Source organism: Triticum aestivum, chromosome 3A, assembly GCF_018294505.1.
Source record: "Triticum aestivum cultivar Chinese Spring chromosome 3A, IWGSC CS RefSeq v2.1, whole genome shotgun sequence".
Lineage (NCBI taxonomy): Eukaryota > Viridiplantae > Streptophyta > Magnoliopsida > Poales > Poaceae > Triticum > Triticum aestivum.
In genome coordinates this window covers 228,093,724-228,106,368 of record NC_057800.1, presented here as the reverse complement: position 1 = coordinate 228,106,368, position 12,645 = coordinate 228,093,724, and positions in this window count along the sequence as shown.

Sequence of the window (12,645 nt, the reverse complement as noted above, 5' to 3'; positions counted from 1 at the left end):
GGGGAAGTCTTGTTGATCATGCTGTCAAAAACAGAAACTATAGCGCTCATGAGAATTGATGCCATTTTTATTTGGAGAGTGATATTTAGTTAATTATATTTTCATATGATTAATAGATAAATTCCTCAGGTCCAGCAATTTATTTGAGAATTTTATGAGTTCCGGAAGTATACGTTTGATCCAGATTACTACAGACTGTTCTGTTTTTGACAGATTCTGTTTTTCATGTGTTGTTTACTTATTTTGATGAATCTATGGCTAGTAAAATAGTTTATAAATCATAGAGAAGTTTGAATACAGTAATTTTAACACCAATATAAATAAATAATGAGTTCATTACAGTACCTTTAAGTAGTGTTTTCTTTTCTTTCGCTAACAGAGCTTACGAGTTTTCTGTTAAGTTTTGTGTTGTGAAGTTTTCAAGTTTTGGGTAAGGATTCGATGGACTATGGAATAAGGAGTGTCAATAGCATAAGCTTGGGGATGCACAAGGCACCACAAGGTAATATTCAAGGACAACCAAGAGCCTAAGCTTGGGGATGCCCCGGAAGGCATCCCCTCTTTCGTCTTCGTTCATCGGTAACTTTACTTGGAGCTATATTTTTATTCGCCACATGATATGTGTTTTTCTTGGAGCGTCAATTTATTTTGTTAGGATTTTCTTGCTGTTATTTAGAACAATGTTTTGCATCTTTTATTTCAATAAAAGTGGCATTGATAGCCTCTACTATGCCTATGTTACAAGTATACATGTTGCTGTTTGAAAACAGAAAGTTTACCGCTGTTGCAATAATTCCCTAGAAAAGTAAGAATGTGATAAAATGTTGAAACCTTTTGCATATTTAGATATGATAAATTTACTACAGTGGGAATTTTCTTTCATAATTTTTGGAGCTAGGTAAGTATGGATGTTTCAGCATTCTTTACAGACTATCCTGTTTAGGCAGATTGCTGTTATGTTTGCATTGCTTGCATATGTTTGCTTCTTTAATGATTCTATTTGAGGATAGGACTATTAAATATGCAGAGGCATTTAGTATGCAATGTTGAATAATAATTTTAGTGATTTTCTACAGTAGAGTATGATAAGGTTTTGGCAATGGTTTATACTAACTTATCTCACGAGTCCTTGTTGAGTTTTGTGTGGATGAATCTTTTGAGATTTAGGGAGACCGTGATATGAGAGGAATTAAGGAGACACAAAAGCTCAAGATTGGGGATGCCCAAGGCAACCCAAGATAATATTTCAAGAATTCTCAAGCATCTAACCTTGGGGATGCCCCGGTTGGCATCCCACCTTTCTTCTTCAACAACTATCGGTTAGTATCGGTTGATCCTAAGTTTTTGCTTCTTCACATGATGTTTGCTATTCTTAGATGTCATTTTTTTGCTTTGCTTGCTGTTTGAATAGAATAACAAGATCTGAAATTATTAAATGTTAGAGAGTCTTCGCATTGTTGCATAATTATTCAACTACTCATTGATCTTCACTTATATCTTTCGGAGTAGTTTGTCATTTGCTCTAGAGCTTCACTTATATCTTTTAGAGCATGGTGGTAGCTTTATTTTGAAGAAATAGATGACTCTCATGCTTCACTTATATTATTTTGAGAGTCTTAAATAGCATGGTAATTTGCTTAAAATCCTAATATGCTAGGTATTCAAGAATAGTAAAATTCTCTTATGAGTGTGTTGAATACTATGAGAAGTTTGATACTTGATAATTGTTTTGAGATATGGAGATGGTGATATTAGAGTCATGCTAGTTGAGTAGTTGTGAATTTGAGAGATACTTGTGTTGAAGTTTGTGGTTCCCGTAGCATGCACGTATGGTGAACCGTTATGTAACGAAGTCGGAGCATGAGGTGTTTATTGATTGTCTTCCTTATGAGTGGCGGTCGGGGACGAGCGATGGTCTTTTCCTACCAATCTATCCCCCTAGGAGCATGCGCGTAGTACTTTGTTTTGATAACTAATAGGTTTTTGCAATAAGTATGTGAGTTCTTTATGACTAATGTTGAGTCCATGGATTATACGCACTCTCACCCTTCCACCTTTGCTAGCCTCTCTAGTACCGCGCAACTTTCGCCGGTACCATAAACCCACCATATACCTTCCTCAAAACAGCCACCATACCTACCTATTATGGCATTTCCATAGCCATTTCGAGATATATTGCCATGCAACTTTCCACCGTTCTGTTTATTATGACACACTCCATCATTGCCATATTGCTTAGCATGATCATGTAGTTGACATAGTATTTGTGGCAAAGCCACTGTTCATAATTCTTTCATACTTGTCACTCTTGATTCATTGCATATCCCGGTACACCACCGGAGGCATTCATATAGAGTCATACTTCGTTCTAGCATCGAATTGTATCATGAGTTGTAAATAAATAGAAGTGTGATGATCATCATTCAATAGAGCATTGTCCCCCAAAAAAGGGCCAAATAAAAAAAGGCCAAATAAAAAAGAAAGGCCAAATAAAAAAAGAAAGGCCAAATAAATAAGTAAAAAGGGGCAATGCTACTATCCTTTTTTCCACACTTGTGCTTCAAAGTAGCACCATGTTCTTCATATAGAGAGTCTCATATGTTGTCACTTTCATATACTAGTGGGAATTTTACATTATAGAACTTGGCTTGTATATTCAAATGATGGGATTCCTCAAAAATGCCCTAGGTCTTCATGAGCAAGCGAGTTGGATGCACACCCACTAGTTTCTTTTGTTGAGCTTTCATAAATTTATAGCTCTAGTGCATCCGTTGCATGGCAATCACTACTCACTCACATTGATATCTATTGATGGGCATCTCCATAGCCCATTGGTACGCCTAGTTGATGTGAGACTATCTTCTCCCATTTTGTCTTCTCCACAAACCACCATTCTATTCCACCTATAGTGCTATGTCCATGGCTCACGCTCATGTATTGCGTGAAGATTGAAAAAGTTTGAGAACATAAAAAGGATGAAACAATTGCTTGGCTTGTCATTAGGGTTGTGCATGATTTAAATACTTTGTGTGGTGAAGATGGAGCATAGCCAGACTATATGATTTTGTAGGGATAACTTTCTTTGGTGATGTTATTTTGAGAAGACATGATTGCTTAGTTAGTATGCTTGAAGTATTATTATTTCTATGTCAATATGAACTTTTATCTTGAATCTTATGGATCTGAATATTCATGCCACAATTAAGAAGAATTACATTGAAATTATGCCAACTAGCATTCCACATCAAAAATTATCTTTTTATCATTTACCTACTCGAGGATGAGCAGGAATTAAGCTTGGGGATGCTTGATACGTCTCCAACGTATCTATAATTTTTGATTGCTCCATGCTATATTATCTACTGCTTTGGGCAATATTGGGCTTTATTATCCACTTTTATATTACTTTTGGGACTAACCTATTAACCGGAGGCCCAGCCCAGATTTGCTTTTTTATGCCTATCTCAGTATTTTGAAGAAAAGGAATATCAGACGGAGTCGAAACGGAACGAAATCAACTGGAGAAGTTATTTTTGGAAGGAAACACACCTGATGAACTTGGACCCCACGTCAGGGGAGACATGAGGTGCTCACGAGGGTGGGGGCGCCCCCCCCCCCCTAGGGCGCGCCCCGTGTCTCATGGGACCACCGTGGCTCCTCCGACGTCCTCCTGCACCCATATATACCCACGTGACCTAAAACTTCTAGAACGCAACATAGATCAGGAGTTCCGCCGCCAGAAGCCTCCGTAGCCACCAAAAACCAATCTACACCCGTTCTGGTACCCTGCCGGAGGGGGCAATCCCTCTCCGGTGGCCATCTTCATCATCCCGGTGCTCTCCATGATGAGGAGGTAGTAGTTCTCCCTCGGGGCTGAGGGTATGTACAAGTAGCTATGTGTTTGATCTCTCTCTCTCTCTCCTGTTCTTGAGATGATACGATCTTGATGTATCGCGAGCTTTGCTATTATAGTTGGATCTTATGTTTCTCCTCCCCCTCTTCTCTCTTGTAATGAATTGAGTTTCCCCTTTGAAGTAATCTTATCGGATTGAGTCTTTAAAGATTTGAGAACACTTGATGTATGTCTTGCCGTGGATATCTGTGGTGACAATGGGATACCGCGTGCCACTTGATGTATGTTAAGGTGACCAACTTGCGGGTTCATGAACCTATGCATAGGGGTTGGCACACGTTTTCGTCGTGATTCTCCGATTGATCTTTGGGGCACTCTTTGAGGTTCTATGTGTTGGTTGAATAGATGAATCTGAGATTGTGTGATGCATATCGTATAATCATGTTTACGGATACTTGAGGTGACATTGGAGTATCTAGGTGACATTAGGGTTTTGGTTGATTTGTATCTTAAGGTGTTATTCTAGTACGAACTCTAGGGCTGTTTGTGACACTTATAGGAATAGCCCAACGGATTGATTGGAAAGAATAACTTTGAGGTGGTTTCGTACCCTACCATAATCTCTTCGTTTGTTCTCCGCTATTAGTGACTTTGGAGTGACTCTTTGTTGCATGTTGAGGGATAGTTATGTGATCCAATTATGTTAGTATTGTTGAGGGAACTTACACTAGCGAAAGTATGAACCCTAGGCCTTGTTTTAATGCATTGCAATACCATTTATGCTCACTTTTATCACTTGCTACCTTGCTGTTTTTATAATTTCAGATTACAAATACTATTATCTACCATCCATATACCACTTGTATCACCATCTCTTCGCCGAACTAGTGCACCTATACAATTTACCATTGTATTGGGTGTGTTGGGGACACAAGAGACTCTTTGTTATTTGGTTGCAGGGTTGCTTGAGAGAGACCATCTTCATCCTACGCCTCCTATGGATTGATAAACCTTAGGTCATCCACTTGAGGGAAATTTGCTACTGTCCTACAAACCTCTGCACTCGGAGGCCCAACAACGTCTACAAGAAGAAGGTTGTGTAGTAGACATCATGCATCCTTGCATGTCTCTCACCGCCAGCTCAAGCAATGGGCTCGAGAGATCAATGTCGTGGAACCAGCGCCAGAGGCCAGGAAGCCGCTCAAATGGTCCCGCACGCCCATCATCTTTGACGAGGAGGATCACCCTGGCCGCACCACTGTGGTAGGATGTTTTCCATTGTTGGTCTCCCCAACAATTCGCAACCTCAAGGTCACAAAGATGCTAGTGGATGGCGGGGCCGGGTTGAATCTGATTTCTCCAGTAGTCATCAGCAAGCTTCAGATAGGAGAAGAAGAACTAGAGGTTACTGGCATGTTTCAAGGAGTTAATCTCGGCAGGAGCCATCCTAAAGGGAAGATTACGTTGTCGGTGACGTTTGGGTGAGAACTGAATTATTGGACTGAGAAGATTGTGTTTGATGTGGTTGATCTCCCCCTGCTATACAATGGGATTCTTGGACGTCCGGCCCTGGACAAGTTCATGGCAGCATCCCATAATACTTACAACACCTTGAAGATGCTCGGGCCACTGGGAGTCATCACTATCCCATCGGATGAGAAGGATGCAATTATTTGTGTGGACAAGATGTACCAGGATGCAGTCGCGGCAGAGGCAGCGACAGTGATAGCTCCCGCCAAGGAAAGCAAAGGAAAGAAGAGGGATTGTAGGACCTCCGGCAAGGAGTCCGTGGAGCGTGCCCCCTCCGAGTGCACGACACCCATTGACGACGTGTCGGAGTGTTCCAACAACAAGAGATTCAAGGTTGCTGCACCCCATGTGAAGAAGGTCTCGGCAGGGCTGGCTGGCGTTGATGGTACTTTCACTATCAGCGCCGCCATCGATGACAAATAGGAAAGCATGCTCGTTGCCTTCTTGCGGGCGAATATCGATGTGTTTGCCAGGCAACCTTCTAATATCCCCGGTGTTCCCAGGGAGGAAATCGAGCACCACCTTGCTGTCTGCCCACATGCCCGACCTATCAAGCAGAAAGTCTGGAAGCAGGCCTTGGAGAGGCAGCAGTTCATTGCCGAAGAGATCAAGAAACTGGGGGCAGCTGGTTTGGTCAGAGGAGTACTGGATGCTACATGGTTAGCAATTCCAGTGGTAGTACGGAAGGCTAATGGGAAGTGGAGGCTTTGCATTGATTTCACATATCTCAACAAGGCTTGCCCGAAGGACCCTTTTCCCTTACCTCACATCGACCAGATTGTGGATTCCACTTCAGGTTGTGATTTGCTCTCCTTTCTGGATGCATACTCCGGATATCACCAGATCTTCATGTCCAAAGAAGATGAAGAGAATACGTCATTCATCACTCCATGTGGTATGTACTGCTTCGTCCGCATGCCATTCGGATTAAAGAGTGTCGGGTCCACTTTTGCAACGGCAGTCTAATGTCTACTACGCAACCTTCTTCTTGTAGACGTTGTTGGGCCTCCAACTGCAGAGGTTTGTAGGACAATACCAAATTTCCCTCAAGTGGATGACCTAAGGTTTATCAATCCGTGGGAGGCGTAGGTTGAAGATGGTCTCTCTCAAAAAACCCTCCAACCGAATAACAAAGAGTCTCTTTTGTCCCCAACATACCCAATACAATGATAAATTGTATAGGTGCACTAGTTCGGCGAAGAGATGGTGATACAAGTGCAATATGGAGGGTAGATATAGGTTTTTGTAATCTGAAATTATAAAAACAGCAAGGTAATAAGTAATAAAAGTGAGTGTAAAGGGCATTGCAATGCTAGGAAACAAGGTCTAGGGTTCATACTTTCACTAGTGCAAGTTCTCTCAACAATAATAACATAATTGGATCATATAACTATCCCTCAACATGCAACAAAGAGTCACTCCAAGTTCAATAATAGAGGAGAACAAACGAAGAGATTATGGTAGGGTACGAAACCACCTCAAAGTTATCCTTTCTGATCGATCTATTCAAAGTCCATAGTAAAATAACATGAAGCTATTCTTTCCGTTCGATCTATCATAGAGTTCATACTAGAATAACACCTTAAGACACAAATCAACCAAAACCCTAATGTCACCTAGACACTCCAATGTCACCTCAAGTATCCGTGGGTATGATTATACGATATGCATCACACAATCTCAGATTCATCTATTCAACCAACACAAAATACTTCAAAGGGTGCCCCAAAGTTTCTACCGGAGAGTCAAGACGAAAACGTGTGCCAACCCCTATTCATAAGTTCACGAGGTCACGGAACTCGCAAGTTGATCACCAAAACATACATCAAGTGGATCACGTGATATCCCATTGTCACCACAGATACACACGTGCAAGTCATACATCAAGTGTTCTCAAATCCTTAAAGACTCAATCCGATAAGATAACTTCAAAGGGAAAACTCAATCCATTACAAGAGAGTAGAGGGGGAGAAACATCATAAGATCCAATTATAATAGCAAAGCTCATGATACATCAAGATCGTGCCGAATCAAGAACACGAGAGAGAGAGAGAGTTCAAACACATAGCTACTGGTACATACCCTCAGCCCCGAGGGAGAAATACTCCCTCCTCATCATGGAGAGCGCCGGGGTGATGAAGATGGCCATCGGAGAGTGATTCCCCCCTCTGGCAGGGTGCTGGAACGGGTCTAGATTGGTTTTCGGTGGCTACAGAGGCTTCTGGCGGCAGAACTCCCGATCTATTCTGCTCTCTGATGTTTTTAGGGTATATGGACATATATAGGCGAAAGAAGTCGGTGAGGGGAGCCATGAGGGGCCCATGAGGGTGGGGGCTCGCCAGGGGGGTAGGGCGTGCCTCCCTGCCTCGTGGCTTCCTCAAAGCTTCCCTGACGTCTACTCTAAGTCTCTTGGATTGCTTCCGTTCCAAAAATAACTCTCCCAAAGGTTTCATTACGTTTGATATTCCTTTTGTTTGAAACACTGAAATAGGCAAGAAAACAGCAATTTGGATTGGGCGTCCGGTTAATAGGTTAGTCCCAAAAATAATATAAAAGTGTTTAGTAAAGCCCATAAACATCCAAAATAGATAATATAATAGCATGAATACTTAATACATTATAGATACGTTGTAGACGTATTAGCATCCCCAAGCTTAATTCCTACTCGTCCTCGAGTAGGTAAATGATAAAAGAGATAATTTATGAAGTGTGAATGCTAGCAGGTGCACAAGTTTGATCAATGATAATTTCAGTCACCTTTTCTACCATCATCATATGTCATAACAGTAGCTCCTCTCACAAAACTTTTCATGATCAAGTAACAAACTATTCACATGTTAAAGTATAGATCATAAACTTTCTTGAAAACTAACAAACCGTGTTATTAGTCATCAAACAATTACAATTCATCTTATTTTCAGGAAGAGTCTATGTCAGAGCTTTGATTCAGAAAACTTCGCATACTCAACTATCATTTAGTCTTTCACAATTGCTAACACTAACGCGATATTTATGGGTTCAAAGTTTTAATCAGACACAAAAAAAAATAGGGGCTTATATATTTGCCTCCCAACCTTTTACCTCAAGGGTAATGTCAACAATAATAGTTCATGAGCCTTACATCCAATTGGATATATAAATATATATATATGCTTGCCAAAGGATAAATTTAAAAAGGAAAGGTGAAGATCACCATGACTCTTACATAAGGTATAAGACAAGAATAAAAGATAGGCCCTTCGCAGAGGGAAGCAGAGGTTGTCATGTGCTTTTATAGTTGGATGCACAAAATCTTAATGTGAAAGAACATCACTTTATATTGCCACTTGTGATAGGGACCTTTATTATGCAGTATGTCGCTTTTATTGCTTCCACATCACAAAATCGTATAAAGCTTATTTTCTCCACACTAATAGATCATACATATTTAGAGAGCAATTTTTATTGCATGCACCGATGACAACTTACTTGAAGGATCTTACTCAATCCATAGGTAGGTATGGTGGACTCTCATGGCAATACTGGTTTAAGGGATGTTTGGAAGCACAAGTAGTATCTCTTCTTGGTGCAAAGAATTTGGCTAGCATGAGGGGGGAAGGCAAGCTCAGCATGTTGAATGATACATGACAATATACTTTATTTTAGATATAAGAAAACATAACCCATTACATTGTCTTCCTTGTCCAACATCAACCTTTTAACATGTCGTATTTTAATGAGTGCTCACTTACAAAAGATGTCCAAGATAGTATATTTATATGTGAAATATCTCTTCCCTCAATATTCTTTCATGAATTGTTCAAGGGACCAATACAATGTTTGCTAACCTTCAATAAATTTACCACATGTACTTCTTATATGTGAAGTCATTACTCCCCATGGGATAAGCATATGAAACATATATAATTTCAGATTTATTATATTCAATTCATTCAACCATTTACTCATAGGATATGTGTGAAGCACGTGAATGAATAACAAACTACTCCGAAAGATATAAGTGAAGATCAATGAGTAGTTAAATAATTATTTAGCTATGTGAAGACTCTCCCATTTAATAATTTCAGATCTTGATACTTTATTCAGACAGCAAGCAAAACAAAATAAAATGACATCTAAGAATAGCAAACATCATGTGAAGAAGCAAAAACTTAGGATCAACCGATACTAACCGATAGTTGTTGAAGAAGAAAGGTGGGATGCCAACCGGGGCATCCCCAAGCTTAGACGCTTGAGACTTCTTGAAATATTATCTTGGGATGCCTTGGGCATCCCCAAGCTTGAGCTTTTGTGTCTCCTTAATTCCTCTCATATCACGCTCTCCCTAAATCTCAAAAGCTTCATCCACACAAAACTCAATAAGGACTCGTGATATAAGTTAGTATAAACCAATGCAAAAACGTTATCATACTCTTCTGTAGCAAATCACTAAAATTATTAATCAACATTTCATACTAAATGCCTCCGCATATTTAATAGTCCTATCCTCAAATAGAATCATTAAACAAGCAAACATATGCAAACAATGCAAACATAACAGCAATCTGCCTAAACAGGACAGTCTGTGAAGAATGCAGCAAGATCCATACTTCCCTAGCTCCAAAAATTATGAAAGAAAATTCCCACTGTATTAAATTTATCATATCTTATTATGCAAAAGGTTTCAACATTTTATCACATTCTTAATTTTCTAGGGAATTTTTGCAACAGTGGTAAACTTTCTGTTCAAACAGCAACATGTAGACTTGTAAAATAGCCATAGTAAAGGCCATCAATGCCACTTTTATTGAAATAAAAACTGCAAAAAATTGTTCTAAATAACATAAAGCAAATCCTAACAAAATAAATTGACGCTCCAAGCAAAACACATATCATGTGGTGAATAAAAATATAGCTCCAAGTAAAGTTACCGATGAATGAAGACGAAAGAGGGGATGCCTTCCGGGGCATCCCCAAGCTTAGGCTCTTGGTTGTACTTGAATATTACCTTGGGGTGCCTTGGGCATCTCCAAACTTAGGCTCTTGCCACTCCTTATTCCATAGTCCATCAAATCTTTACCCAAAACTTGAAAACTTCAAAACACAAACCTTAACAGAAAACTCGTGAGCTCCGTTAGTAAAAGAAAACAAACCACCACTTCAAGGTACTGTAATGAACTCATTCTTTATTTATATTGGTGTTAAACCTAATGTATTCCAACTTTTCTATGGTTTGTAAACTCTATTACTAGCCATAGATTCATCAAAATAAGCAAACAACACACGAAAAACAGAATCTGTCAAAAACAGAACAGTCTGTAGTTATCTGTAGGTTTCGAATACTTATGGAACCCCAAAAATTCTAAAATAAATTTCTGGACATGAGTAATTTATCTATTAACCATATTCAAAAAGAATTAACTAAATAGCACTCTCCATTAAAAATGGCAGCAAATCTCGTGAGCGCTAAAGTTTCTGTTTTTTACAGCAGGATCGCAAAGACTTTCCCCAAGTCTTCCCAAAGGTTCTACTTGGCACAAACACTAATTAAAAGCATAAAACCACATCTAAAAAGAGGCTAGATGAATTATTTATTACTAAAAAGGAACAAAAAAATTGGGTTGCCTCCCAACAAGCGCTATCGTTTAACACCCCTAGCTAGGCATGATGATTTCAATGATGCTCACATAAAAGATAAGAATTGAAACATAAAGAGAGCATTATGAAGAATATGACTAGCACATTTAAGTCTAACCCACTTCCTATGCATAGAGATTTTGTGAGCAAACAATTTATGGGAACAATAATCAACTAGCATCGGAAAGCAAAACAAGCATAACTTCAAAATTTTCAACATGTAGAGAGGAAACTTGATATTATTGCAATTCCTACAACCATATATTCCTCCCTCATAATAATTTTCAGTAGCATCATGAATGAATTAAACAATATAACTATCACAAAAAGAATTCTTTTCATGATCCCCAAGCATATAAATTTTATTACTCTTCACATAAGCGAATTTCTTCTCATGAATAATAGTGGGAGCAAACTCAACAAAATAATTACCATGTGAGGCATAATCCAATTAAAAACTAAAATCATGATGACAAGTTTCATGGTTATAATTATTCTCAATAGCATACAAGTCATCACAATAATAATCATAGATAGCAACTTTGTTCTCATAATTAATTGGAACCTCTTCCGAAATAGTGGAATCATTACTAAATAAAGTCATGTCCTCTCCAAATCCACTTTCATCAATATAATCATCATAAATAGGAGGCAAGCTATCATCATAATGAATTTTCTCATCAAAACTTGGGAGAGAAAAAATATCATCTTCATCAAACATAGCTTCCCCAAGCTTGTGGATTTGCATATCATTAGCATCATGGATATTCAAGGAATTCATACTAATAACATTGCAATCATGCTCATTAAGGTTTAGTGCCAAACATTTTAATGCATTCTTCTTCTGACACTTTGGCACAATTATCAGAATCCTTATTTTCATGAAAGACATTAAAAAGATGAAGCGTATGAGGTAACATTAATTCCATTTTTTGTAGTTTTCTTTTATAAACTAAACTAGTGATAAAACATAAACTAAAAGATTCAGTTGCAAGATCTAAAGATATACCATCAAGCGCTAACCTCCCCGGCAACGGCGCCAGAAAAGAGCTTGATGTCTACTACGTAACCTTCTTCTTCTAGACATTGTTGGGCCTCCAAGTGCAGAGGTTTGTAGGACAGTAGAAAATTTCCCTCAAGTGGATGACCTAAGGTTTATCAATCTGTGGGAGGCGTAGGTTGAAGATGGTCTCTCTCAAACAGCCCTGCAACCAAATAACAAAGAGTCTCTTGCGTCCCCAACACACCCAATACAATGGTAAATTGTATAGGTGCACTAGTTCGGTGAAGAGATGGTGATACAAGTGCAATATGGAGGGTAGATATAGGTTTTTGTAATCTGAAATTATAAAAACAGCAAGGTAACAAGTAATAAAGTGAGCGTAAATGGTATTTCAATGCTAGGAAACAAGGCCTAGGGTTCATACTTTCACTAGTGCAAGTTCTCTCAACAATAATAACATAATTGGATCATATAACTATCCCTCAACATGCAACAAAGAGTCACTCCAAAGTCACTAATTGCGGAGAACAAACGAAGAGATTATGGTAGGGTACGAAACCACCTCAAAGTTATCCTTTCTGATCGATCTATTCAAGACTCCGTAGTAAAATAACATGAAGCTATTCTTTCCGTTCGATCTATC